General features: G+C 40.1%; 1 non-coding gene across 1 annotated transcript; it reads left to right on the top strand.

The window, feature by feature from the left end:
- The first annotated feature begins 9,925 nt into the window (after nt 1-9,925).
- Nucleotides 9,926-10,033, top strand: LOC112704448 (small nucleolar RNA R71). Its single transcript, XR_003155073.1, has one exon. It is a non-coding gene; the product is annotated as a small nucleolar RNA R71 (small nucleolar RNA).
- Nucleotides 10,034-13,205: the final 3,172 nt, after the last annotated feature.

The raw sequence follows: 13,205 nt of genomic DNA, 5'->3' as shown, positions 1-13,205 counted from the left end.
ATGAGAACTTCTTCAAGAGACAAGGAGTTACACTCTCTACATTTAAAACGGTGGCGTTTGACAACTTACACACTCTTAAAAGGCAAAACGACGTCGTTTGGTAGGGTGTGCTGCCACTTTACGTTCTAGGTCAGTAAATCGTTAACAGCAGCGTGAAGAGATTAATGGAAGGACAAACGTGATTTAAAAAAATCATTCAGGGACTAATTTGATTAAAAAAAATCATTCAGAGACAAAAATGAAAAACGCGTGATCTTTTAGGAACGAATTTGAGTATTAACTCAATTTTAGATTGTCTTTGATTCTCATCCCATTTTTTCAGCTGCTTCTAGAGTCTTAAAGCTTTCTGGGAGGCCCCAGAATTGAACTCAGATTGGGAGACCTTAAATTTTTCTTTCCCTTAATTGATCCTCTTCCGTCCACATCCGCACATGTAACACATAGTCTTTGAAAAGTCAAGGAGAGACCTTTTCAATTCTTATCACATCCAACTATTTGTCAAAGAAGAATTGAAAGTGGTTTTTTCCCATTCTACAATTCTCAATCCCTCTGTCTTGCCCCAAATAGCCCTTAAAGCAATTTCCATCATACTAACAGAGAAAGCTTTCTCTACAAACAATTTACCAATTAGACTATTTGTACAAGTGTTAATCCCTCTCCATACATCCTCCTCATTCAATATTATCACCGTTTCTGCCTCTCCATCACTATTTTCTTGATTGTCACGATCAAGATCTTTTCTCCTCTCCATGGAGGTCCACTTTGAATCAAAGAATGCTTAATGATGTTTTGATTAAGGTGTGTTTAGGAAAGGTATGTCATGCAGTCGCACTAAAGCCTTAGTAGAGCACTAAAAATCCTAGTGGGTCAATAATTTTATTAATACACTAGTGTTATTAATGTAAATTTGAGATTATTGATACAAAGCTTGATTGAAACTCTTGTTGAAATCAAGCAAAATAAATTGACATGTCCGGTGGAACCATAGTATGATTTAGTGTCCAATTTTGCATGCAATTACGTAGTGAAAAGCTAATAAATATGTCAGATATTACTTCCACTTCGACTGATACGTCAAACAATAACGATGGACAGACTAGAAAAAGTAGCACGAGAAGACCAAAAACTGAATCAACTCCCACAGTGGTTAGTGTTGGTCGAAGAATAACTCATATAGTTGTTACAGAGGGAATTCCTTCCACCACACCAGCAACATGGCCTCCTTATGAGCTGCCTCCTAATTATTCCCTATCTTATGAAAACCAAAATGTTGAATGTTTACGAGGAGTTACAACAATAAGAGATAAGCTTTTATACAATCCCTTGCCTCCTCCAAGATATCCTCAAATGGGTATGCAAGAAGGCTATAATCTTAGTGGATTTAATTACAATTCTTATATCTATTTGATGAGTACCCATGACAATGCCAAGTGTCTTCCGACACAGGACATAGGGTCAGCCCAGCCAAACGGGTCGACTATGGCTTTTTTATATAATTAAATATGCTAAAAACTTTAATTCCCTATATACGCACGGATGGAAAATGTTACTGAAATACGCAGGCCCAAGTCTCGGCCGCCGCCCGCGAAATGGAATTCCTCTTCGTATCAAGTGTAGCGCTCGCAGAATGGAACAAGAAGCAGTAGGTTCCAAGTCAATTGCGGCGGGCACGAAATGGTGTAGGAGCCATTATGTGGCTGTCACCCGTGAAATGGAGAACATCTGGGACGGCAGCCATGAGTTGGTACCAATTCAACTGTAGCGGCCACGAGTTGGAACACTTCTGGTGTACTGGCCACGAAATGCGATCGTGGTGTGCCTATATAAATGCTGCTGGATCAACCACGGAAGAAGCCATTCTGTATCCACTCTCCTCCCACTCTCCAATATTCTCTCAAGTTCACAAGCTTCTTACTCTCTTTAAATTTTTTTGGGTATTCAGATTGGGTTGTTTTGTATATGGCTTCGGAGAACGTATATTTAATTTTATATCCCAATGGAGAAATTTCGTATATAGCAGAAGGTATTACATTTGTTTGTGATGATCCATTATGGATAATGATTCCACCACAGACATCGTTGCCAGATCTGAAAAATCTGATTCTGGTTCATACCGGAATGGTTGGAAAAAAAGAAATCACGAAGCTGACTTATAGGATGCCGGTTGTAGTGGCCAACTCGTTTGCGTATCAAAAAATGCAGATAAAATCTGATCAGCAGGTGTCGATGATGTTCTCTTATCATCGCAGCATAGGTACCATATATTCGTTGGAGCTTTATCTGAATATTCAGGATATTGGTGGAAGCTCGTCCAGTTCCAATAATGTGGATGGTGTGAGAAATCTAGGAGCGGCTAATTTTGTACCGGGGCCGGATACAAGTAGGGCCCGTAGTCCAAGCTTCAATGCGTTTGTTGTGCGGGAACAGAATGCAGATCTTCAGGAAGCGCGCCCCTCCCCTTCAACGTTACTTGGGTTCGATAGGCATCCCGATGTTGGCATTGCTGAAACTTCTGACGAGGATGACATTGAAGAATTTAGTGGTAATGAGGCAGAAGCTGTTCCGGAAACGCAACTTCTGCATGGCGACGATGTTCCTCCAACACCTGTCGAACCGGTAGGTGGAGGTGTATCCTCCAGCACACCTGCACACTACCTGTCCCTAAATCTTGGAACAATGTATTCGAGTAACACAGAGGACAGATGGTGCACAAAATTGCAATCACACTTTTGCAATCCCGCACAACTAACCAGCAAGTGCACTGGGTCGTCCAAGTAATACCTTACGTGAGTAAGGGTCGATCCCACGGAGATTGTCGGCTTGAAGCAAGCTATGGTTATCTTGTAACTCTTAGTCAGGATATCAATAATTATCAAGTTTGACTGTGAAAAGTAAAGAACATGAAATAAGTACTTGTTTTGCAGTAATGGAGAATAGGTTGAGGTTTTGGAGATGCTCTATCTTCTAAACCTCTGCTTTCCTACTGTCTTCTTCTTCAAACACACTAGGCTCCTTCCATGGTAAGCTGTATGTAGGGTTTCACCGTTGTCAATGGCTACCTCCCATCCTCTCAGTGGAAATGTTCAACGCACCCTGTCACGGCACGGCTATCCAGCTGTCGGTTCTCGATCATGTCGGAATAGAATCCAGTGATTCTTTTGCATCTGTCACTAACGCCCCACAATCGCGAGTTTGAAGCTCGTCACAGTCATTCAATCATTGAATCCTACTCAGAATACCACAGACAAGGTTTAGACCTTCCGGATTCTCTTGAATGCCGCCATCAATTCTAGCTTATACCACGAAGATTCTGATTAAGGAATCCAAGAGATATCTACTTAATCTAAGGTAGAACAGAGGTGATTGTCAGGCACGCGTTCATAGTTGAGAATATGATGAGTGTCATGGATCATCACTTTCATCCGGGTTAAGAACAAGTGATATCTTAGAACGGAAGCAAGCATGATTGAATAAGAAACAGTAGTAATTGCATTAATCCATCAAGACACAGCAGAGCTCCTCACCCCCAACCATGGGGTTTAGAGACTCATGCCGTAGGAAGTACACAAAGAAACGTGTAAAGTGTCATAAGGTACAGATACAATGTCAAAAGATTCTATTAATAGTGAACTAGTAACCTAGGGTATACAGAAATGAGTAAATGACGTAAAAATCCACTTCTGGGTCCACTTAGTGTGTGCTTGGGTTGAGCATTGAAGCATTTTCGTGTAGAGACTTTTTCTGGAGTTAAACGCCAGCTTTTATGCCAGTTTGGGCGTTTAACTCCAATTCTTATGCCAGTTCCGGCGTTAAACGCTGAAAATTCTGAAGCCGATTTGCAACGCCAGTTTGGGCCATCAAATCTCGGGCAAAGTATGGACTATTATACATTGCTGGAAAGCCCAGGATGTCTACTTTCCAACGCAGTTAAGAGCACGCCAATTGGGCTTTTGTAGCTCCAGAAAATCCACTTCGAGTGCAGGGAGGTCAGAATCCAACAGCATCTGCAGTCCTTTTCAGCCTCTGAATCAGATTTTTGCTCAGGACCCTCAATTTCAGCCAGAAAATATCTGAAATCATAGAAAAACACACAAACTCATAGTAAAGTCCAGAAAAGTAAATTTTAACTAAAAACTAATAAAAATATACTAAAAACTAACTAAAATATACTAAAAGCATACTAAAAACAATGCCAAAAAGCGTAAAAATTATCCGCTCATCACAACACCAAACTTAAATTGTTGCTTGTCCCCAAGCAACTGAAAATCAAAATAGGATAAAAAGAAGAGAATATACTATAGACTCCAAAATATCAAAGAAACTTAGCTCCAATTAGATGAGCGGGACTAGTAGCTTTTTGCTTCCGAACAGTTTTGGCATCTCACTTTATCCTTTGAAGTTCAGAATGATTGGCATCTATAGGAACTCAGAACTCAGATAGTGTTATTGATTCTCCTAGTTAAGTATGATGATTCTTGAACATAGCTATTGTATGAGTCTTGGCTGTGGCCCAAAGCACTCTGTCTTCTAGTATTACCACCGGATACATTCATGCCACAGACACATAATTGGGTGAACCTTTTCAGATTGTGACTCAGCTTTGCTAGAGTCCCCAATTAGAGGTGTCCAAGGTTCTTAAGCACACTCTTTTTGCCTTGGATCACAACTTTATTTCTCTCTTTTTCTTTTTCTCTTTCTTTTCTTTCTCTTTTTTTTCGTTTTTTTTATTTCACTGCTTTTTCTTGCTTCAAGAATCAATTTGATGATTTTTCAGATCCTCAATAACAATTCTCTTTTTCCTCATTCTTTCAAGAGCCAACAATTTTAACATTCTCAAAACAACAAATTCAAAAGACATATGCATTGTTTAAGCATTCATTCGGAAAACAAAAAGTATTGTCACCACAGCAAACTAATTCAACTAGTTTCAAAGATAAATTCGAAATCCTGTACTTCTTGTTCTTTTGTGATTAAAGCATTTCTCATTTAAGAGAGGTGATGGATTCATAGGATATTCATAGCTTTAAGACATGAATTTTAAATTTTATTAATTATGAATTAAGAACAAGACTCAAAAATAGATATAAGATGAGACAAAAAAATAGAAACAAAAATTTAAATAGGCTCCTAATGATAGAGGTTTTCACAGAGTTAGGACTCAACAACCTTGATTTTGAGAAGTGGATGCTCCCTCAAATTGAGGGGGGAATTTTTGGCGTTTCAGTTCTTGAAGCTCACGCCCCTGCTTCTCTTGTTCCTTCAGCAATTTGCAGAGCATGCAGTTCTGATTCTGCTGTTCTTCCTTAAGTTGCTCCATAGTTTCTTGCAACTTGGTGATAGATGCTTCTAGGCTGGCCCAGTAGCCAATTTCAGGAAATTCAGGGAGGAATTCCTGCGCCCTCCTTTTGATAGAGTTGTCTTGCATTTGTCCTTCCATTGACTTCTTGGTGATTGGATGTTCAATGGGTATGAATTCATCTACTCCCATCTTTACCCCAGCCTCTTTACAGAGCAAGGAGATCAAGCTTGGGTAAGCCAGTTTGGCTTCAGTGGAATTCTTATTTGCAATTGTGTAGATCTCACAACCAATCAGATGATGAACCTCCACTTCTTTTCCAAGCATAATGCAATGAATCATCACTGCTCTCTTGATAGTGACCTCAGAACGGTTGCTAGTGGGCAATATGGAACGCCCAATAAAATCTAGCCAACCTCTTGCAATTGGTTTGAGGTCTCCCCTCTTGAGTTGGTTTGGGACACCCTTTGAATTGGTTATCCACTTAGTTCCAGGGAGGCAAATGTCCTTTAGAACTTGATCCAACCCTTTATCTGCTCTCACCATTCTCCTATTAAAGGATTCAGGATCATCTTGCAGTTGAGGCAATTTGAAGATTTCTCTTATTTTGTCCAGATGGAAGTAGATAACTTTCCCTCTGACCATGGTTCTGTAAGTATGGAAAGCAGTTTCAGTCATTCTCTGCTTATCTGTCAGCCACAGATTTGAGTAAAATTCCTGAACCATATTTCTTCCAACCTTTATCTCAGGATTGGTTAGAACTTCCCATCCTCTGTTTCGAATTTGCTCTTGGATCCCCGGATATTCATCTTCTTTCAGATCAAATTTAACTTCCGGGATCACTGACCTCAGACCCATTATTTTGTGATAATGGTCTTCATGTTCTTTGGTTAAGAACTTCTCTTGATTCCAAAGATTCTTTGGATTATTCTCTTTCTTTCCTCTTAAATTGGTTTGTTTTCCCTTAGGAGCCATGATCTTGATGAATCTTGGCTTAGTGATCACGGAAAAGCACACCAAACTTAGAGGTTTGCTTGTTGAATCATGATTGGAGAAGAAATAGAAGTTCATGAGGTTATAACCCAAGAACTCTATAAGGTGGCGGACAAGTCCTCTACCTTGGCAAGGTTAGCCTTTCCTCATCTCATTTGTCACCTCTGTTATTCAGTTGGAGTTGACATAGAGGGAGACACCCCCATTGATGAGGACAAGCCCATCACTAAGAAGAGGATGGAGCACACAAGAGACCCCACTCATCATGAGATCCCTGAGATTCCTCAAGGGATGCACTTTCCTCCACAAAACTATTGGGAGCAACTAAACACCTCCCTAGGAGAATTGAGTTCCAACATGGGACAACTAAGGGTGGAGCATCAAGAACACTCCATCATCCTCCATGAAATTAGAGAAGATCAAAGAATCATGATAGCCCGGTCTATGGTAACTTCGGACCGGTTGCTAGTGGGAATGATTGAGCGTTGGATAAACTCCAACCATCCTCTAGCCACGGGTTTGAGGTCATGCCTTCTCAATTGAACCGGCTTCCCTCTTGAATCTCTCTTCCATTGGGCGCCCTCTTCACATATGATTGTGAGGACTTGGTCCAACCTTTGATCAAAGTTGACCCTTCTAGTGTAAGGATGTTCATCTCCTTGCATCATGGGCAAATTGAATGCCAACCTTACACTTTCCGGACTAAAATCCAAGTATTTCCCCCGAACCATAGTAAGATAATTCTTTGGATTCGAGTTCACACTTTGGTCATGGTTCTTGGTGATCCATGTATTGGCATAGAACTCTTGAACCATCAAGATTCCGACTTGTTGAATGGGGTTGGTAAGGACTTCCCAACCTCTTCTTCGGATCTCATGTCGGATCTCCGGATATTCACCCTTTTTGAGTGAAAAAGGGACCTCGGGGATCACCTTCTTCAAGGCCACAACTTCATAGAAATGGTCTTGATGCACCCTTGAGATGAATCTTTCCATCTCCCATGACTCGGAGGTGGAAGCTTTTGCCTTCCCTTTCCTCTTTCTAGAGGTTTCTCCGGCCTTGGATGCCATAAATGGTTATGGAAAAACAAAAAGCAATGCTTTTACCACACCAAACATAAAATGTTTGCTCGTCCTCGAGCAAAAGAAGAAAGAAGAGAGTAGAAGAAGAAGAAATGAGGAGAAAGGGAATGGCTTTGTATTCGGCCAAAGGGGAGAGAAATGGTGTTTAAGGTGTGTGAAAATGAAGGAGTGAAGGAGGGTTTATATAGGAGAGGGGGAGAGGGATGTTCGGCCATGTGAGGGTGGGTTTGGGTGGTAAAGTGGTTTGAATTTGAATGGTGAGGTAGGTGGGGTTTTATGAAGGATGGATGTGAGTGGTGAAGAGAAATATGGGATTTGATAGGTGAGGGGTTTTTGGGGAAGAGGTGTTGAGGTGATTGGTGAATGGGTGAAGAAGAGAGAGAATGGTAGGGTAGGTGGGGATCCTGTGGGGTCCACAGATCCTGAGGTGTCAAGGAAAAGTCATCCCTGCACCAAATGGCAAGCAAAATCTCGTTTTGTGCCATTTCTGGCGTTAAACGCCGGGTTGGTGCCCATTTCTGGCGTTTAACGCCAGCTTCTTGCCCATTTCTGGCGTTTAATGCCAGTCTGGTGCCCCTTTCTGGCGTTAAACGCCCAGAATGGTGCCAGACTGGGCGTTAAACGCCCAACAGCTAACCTCACTGGCGTTTAAACGCCAGTGGGTGCGTCCTCCAGGGTGTGCTATTTTTCTTCCTGTTTTTCATTCTGTTTTTGCTTTTTTCATTGATTTTGTGACTTCTTATGATCATCAACCTACAAAAGACATAAAATAACAAAAGAAAATAGTTAATTATAAAACATTGGGTTGCCTCCCAACAAGCGCTTCTTTAATGTCATTAGCTTGACAGAGGACTCTCATGGAGCCTCAGAAATGCTCAGAGCTATGTTGGAACCTCCCAACACCAAACTTAGAGTTTGAATGTGGGGGTTCAACACCAAACTTAGAAGTTGGTTGTGGCCTCCCAACACCAAACTTAGAGTTTGACTGTGGGGGCTCTGTTTGGCTCTGTTTTGAGAGAAGCTCTTCATGCTTCCTCTCCATGATGACAGAGGGATATCCTTGAGCCTTAAACACCAAAGATTCTTCATTCACTTGAATGATCAACTCTCCTCTATCAACATCAATCACAGCCTTTGCTGTGGCTAGGAAGGGTCTGCCAAGGATGATGGATTCATCCATGCACTTCCCAGTCTCTAGGACTATGAAATCAGTAGGGATGTAATGGTCTTCAACTTTAACCAGAACATCCTCTACAAGTCCATGGGCTTGTTTTCTTGAGTTGTCTGCCATCTCTAGTGAGATTTTTGCAGCTTGTACCTCAGAGATCCCTAACTTCTCCATTACAGAGAGAGGCATGAGGTTTACACTTGACCCTAAGTCACACAAGGCCTTCTTGAAGGTCATGGTGCCTATGGTACAAGGTATTGAAAACTTCCCAGGATCCTGTCTCTTTTGAGGCAGTTTCTGCTTAGACAAGTTATCCAGTTCTTTGGTGAGCAAAGGAGCTTCATCCTCCCAAGTCTCATTTCCAAATAACTTGTCATTTAACTTCATGATTGCTCCAAGGTATTTAGCAACTTGCTCTTCAGTGACATACTCATCCTCTTCAGAGGAAGAATACTCCTCAGAGCTCATGAATGGCAGAAGTAAGTCCAGTGGAATCTCTATGGTCTCATTTTGAGCCTCAGATTCCCATGGTTCCTCATTGGGGAACTCATTGGAGGTCAGTGGACGCCCAGTGAGGCCTTCCTCAGTGGCGTTCACTGCCTCTTCTTCCTCCCAAAATTCGGCCATGTTGATGGCCTTGCACTCTCCCTTTGGATTTTCTTTTGTATTGCTTGGAAGAGTACTAGGAGGGAGTTCAGTAATTTTCTTGCTCAGCTGACCCACTTGTCCTTCCAAATTTCTAATGGAGGACCTTGTTTCAGTCATGAAACTTTGTGTGGTTTTGATTAGATCAGAGACCATGGTTGCTAAGTCAGAGGTATTCTGCTTAGAACTCTCTGTCTGTTGCTGAGAAGATGATGGAAAAGGCTTGCTATTGCTAAACCTGTTTCTTCCACCATTATTGTTATTGAAACCTTGTTGAGGTCTCTGTTGATCCTTCCATGAGAAATTTGGATGATTTCTCCATGAAGGATTATAGGTGTTTCCATAGGGTTCTCCCATGTAATTCACCTCTTCCATTGAAGGGTTCTCAGGATCATAAGCTTCTTCCTCAGATGAAGCTTCCTTAGTACTGCTTGGTGCATTTTGCATTCCAGACAGACTTTGAGAAATCATATTGACTTGTTGGGTCAATATTTTATTCTGTGCCAATATGGCGTTCAGAGTGTCAATCTCAAGAACTCCTTTCTTCTGACCAGTCCCATTGTTCACAGGATTCCTTTCAGAAGTGTACATGAATTGGTTATTTGCAACCATTTCAATCAGTTCTTGAGCCTCAGTAGGCGTCTTCTTCAGATGAAGAGATCCTCTTGCAGAGCTATCCAAAGACATCTTGGATAGTTCAGAGAGACCATCATAGAAAATACCTATGATGCTCCATTCAGAAAGCATATCAGAAGGACACTTTCTGATTAATTGTTTGTATCTTTCCCAAGCTTCATAGAGGGATTCTCCTTCCTTCTGTCTGAAGGTTTGGACTTCCACTCTAAGCTTACTCAATTTTTGAGGTGGAAAGAACTTTGCCAAGAAGGCATTGACTAGCTTTTCCCAAGAGTCCAGGCTTTCTTTAGGTTGAGAGTCCAACCATGTCCTAGCTCTGTCTCTTACAGCAAAAGGGAATAGCATAAGTCTGTAGACCTCAGGGTCAACCCCATTAGTCTTGACAGTGTCACAGATTTGCAAGAACTCAGCCAAAAACTGATGAGGATCTTCCAGTGGAAGTCCATGGAACTTGCAATTCTGTTGCATTAGAGAAACTAATTGAGGCTTGAGCTCAAAGTTGTTTGCTCCAATGGCAGGGATAGAGATGCTTCTCCCATAGAAGTCGGGAGTAGGTGCAGTAAAGTCACCCAGCACCTTCCTTGCATTGTTGGCATTGTTGTTTTCGGCTGCCATGTGTTCTTTTTCTTTGAAGAATTCGGTCAGGTCCTCTAAAGAGAGTTGTGCTTTGGCTTCTCTTAGCTTTCTCTTCAAGGTCCTTTCAGGTTCAGGATCAGCCTCAACAAGAATGCCCTTGTCTTTGCTCCTGCTCATATGAGAGAGAAGAGAACAAGAAATGTGGAATCCTCTATGTCACAATATAGAGATTCCTTGAAGTGTCAGAGGAAAAAGAAAAGTAGAAGACAGAAGTAGAAAATTCGAACTTATCAAAGAAGATGGAGTTCAAATTTTGCATTAAGGAATAGTGTTAGTCCATAAATAGAAGGATGTGAGAAGAAGGGAAGCAATTTTCGAAAATTAAGTAAGAAATTTTGAAAACATTTTGAAAAACACTAATTAATTTTCGAAAACCAAGAGTGGGAAAGAGATCAAGTGATTTTTGAAAAAGATTTTGAAATTAGAAATTAAAAAGATATGATTGAAAACTTATTTTGAAAAAGATGTGGTTAAGAAGATATGATTTGTTTTTTTTTCTTTTTTTTTTAAAAAAATGTGATTGAGAAGATATGATTTGAAAAACATTTTAAAAAGATTTGATTTTGAAAATTAAAAACTTGTCTAACAAGAAAAGATATGATTCAAACATTAAACCTTTCTCAACAGAAAAGGCAACATACTTGAAATGTTGAATCAAATCATTAATTGGTAGCAAGCATCTTTGAAAATAGAAAGAAATTGAATTTGAAAGAGATTTGATTGAAAAGATATAATTTGAAAAAGATTTGATTTTGAAAAACTTTGAAAACTGAAAAAAAAAATTGCATTGAAAAACAGAATCTTCCCCCTTGTGCCATCCTGGCGTTAAACGCCCAGAATGGTGCACATTCTGGCGTTTAACGCCCAAAACTATACCTTTTTGGGCGTTAAACGCCCAACCAGGTACCCTGGCTGGCGTTTAAACGCCAGTCTGTCCTTCTTCACTGGGCGTTTTGAACGCCCAGCTTTTTCTGCATAATTCCTTTGCTGTATGTTCTGAATCTTCAATTCTCTGTATTATTGACTTGAGAAGACACAAATTAAAAATATTTTTGGATTTTTAATAATAAGGATAAATCAAAATGCAACAAGAATCAAATAACAATGCATGCAAGACACCAAACTTAGCAGTTTGTATACTACTGACACTAACAAAATGAAAATGCATATGAGACACACAAAACACTCAAGTCAATTGAATTCAAAGATCAGAGCACGAAAATTATCAAGAATTACTTGAAAATCCTTAAGACACATGAATGAATGCATGCAATTGACACCAAACTTAAGATGAGACACTAGACTCAAACAAGAAATTTTTTTGATTTTATGATTTTGTAAATTTTTTTTTGTGTTTTTCGAAAATTAAGTGGAAAAAGATATCAAAATTCTTGATGAGAATTCCAGGAATCAGTGCAATGCTAGTCTAAGACTCCGGTCCAGGAATTAGACATGGCTTCACAGCCAGCCAAGCTCTCAAAGAAAGCTTCGGTCCAAAACACTAGACATGGCCAATGGCCAGCCAAGCCTTAGCAGATCACTGCTCCAAAAGCAAGATTGATAAAGATCAACAAGCTCTTGTGATGATAAGTTGAAACCTCGGTTCAATGAGATTAGACATGGCTTCTCAGCCAGCCAGACTTCAACAAATCATCATGAAACTCTAGAATTCATCTTCAAGAATTTCGAAAAAAATAAATCCCTAATCTAAGCAACAAGATGAACCGTCAGTTGTCCAAACTTAACAATCCCCGGCAACAGCGCCAAAAACTTGGTGCGCGAAATTGTGAACAATACTTTTCACAACTCTCATAATCCCCGGTCATGAACCCCAAAAACTTGGTGTTCAATACCATGGCATTACACAACTTCACACAACTAACCAGCAAGTGCACTGGGTCGTCCAAGTAATAAACCTTACGTGAGTAAGGGTCGATCCCACGGAGATTGTTAGTATGAAGCAAGCTATGGTCATCTTGTAAATCTTAGTTAGGCAAACTCAAATGGATATGGTGATGAACGAAAATAACACAAAGGTAAAGATAGAGATACTTATGTAATTCATTGGTAGGAGCTTCAGATAAGCGCATGAAGATGCCTTCCCTTCCGTCTCTCTGCTTTCCTACTGTCTTCATCCAATCCTTCTTATTCCTTTCCATGGCAAGCTCATGTAGGGTTTCACCGTTGTCAATGGCTACCTCCCATCCTCTCAGTGAAAACGTCGCCTATGCTCTGTCACAGCATGGGTAATCATCTGTCGGTTCTCGGTCAGGCCGGAATAGAATCCATCGATTCTTTTGCGTCTGTCACTAATGCCAGGATGTGCATTTTGGGCGTTAAACGCTAGAATGTGCACCATTCTGGGCGTTTAACGCCAGGATGGCTAAAGGGGGAAGATTTTGTTTTCATATCAAATTTTTTTTAGTTTTCAAAATCTTTTCAAAATCAAATCTTTTTCAAATCAATTTTTCAATCAAATCTTTTTCAAAATCAATTTCTTTCCATTTTCAAAGATACTTGCTACCAACTAATGATTTGATTCAACATTTCAAGTATGTTGCCTTTTCTGTTGAGAAAGGTTTAATGTTTGAATCATATCTTTTCTTGTTAGTCAAGTTTTTAATTTTCAAAATCAAATCTTTTTAAAATGTTTTTCAAATCATATCTTCTCAATCACATTTTTTTTAAAACCAATCATATCTTCTTAACCACATCTTTTTCAAAATAGTTTTCAATCAAATCTTTTTGA

The sequence above is a fragment of the Arachis hypogaea genome, chromosome 7, assembly GCF_003086295.3.
Source record: "Arachis hypogaea cultivar Tifrunner chromosome 7, arahy.Tifrunner.gnm2.J5K5, whole genome shotgun sequence".
Classification (NCBI taxonomy): Eukaryota; Viridiplantae; Streptophyta; class Magnoliopsida; order Fabales; family Fabaceae; genus Arachis; species Arachis hypogaea.
Note: the sequence above shows the minus strand (reverse complement) of the source record. Positions and strands in the feature narration are given on the sequence as shown.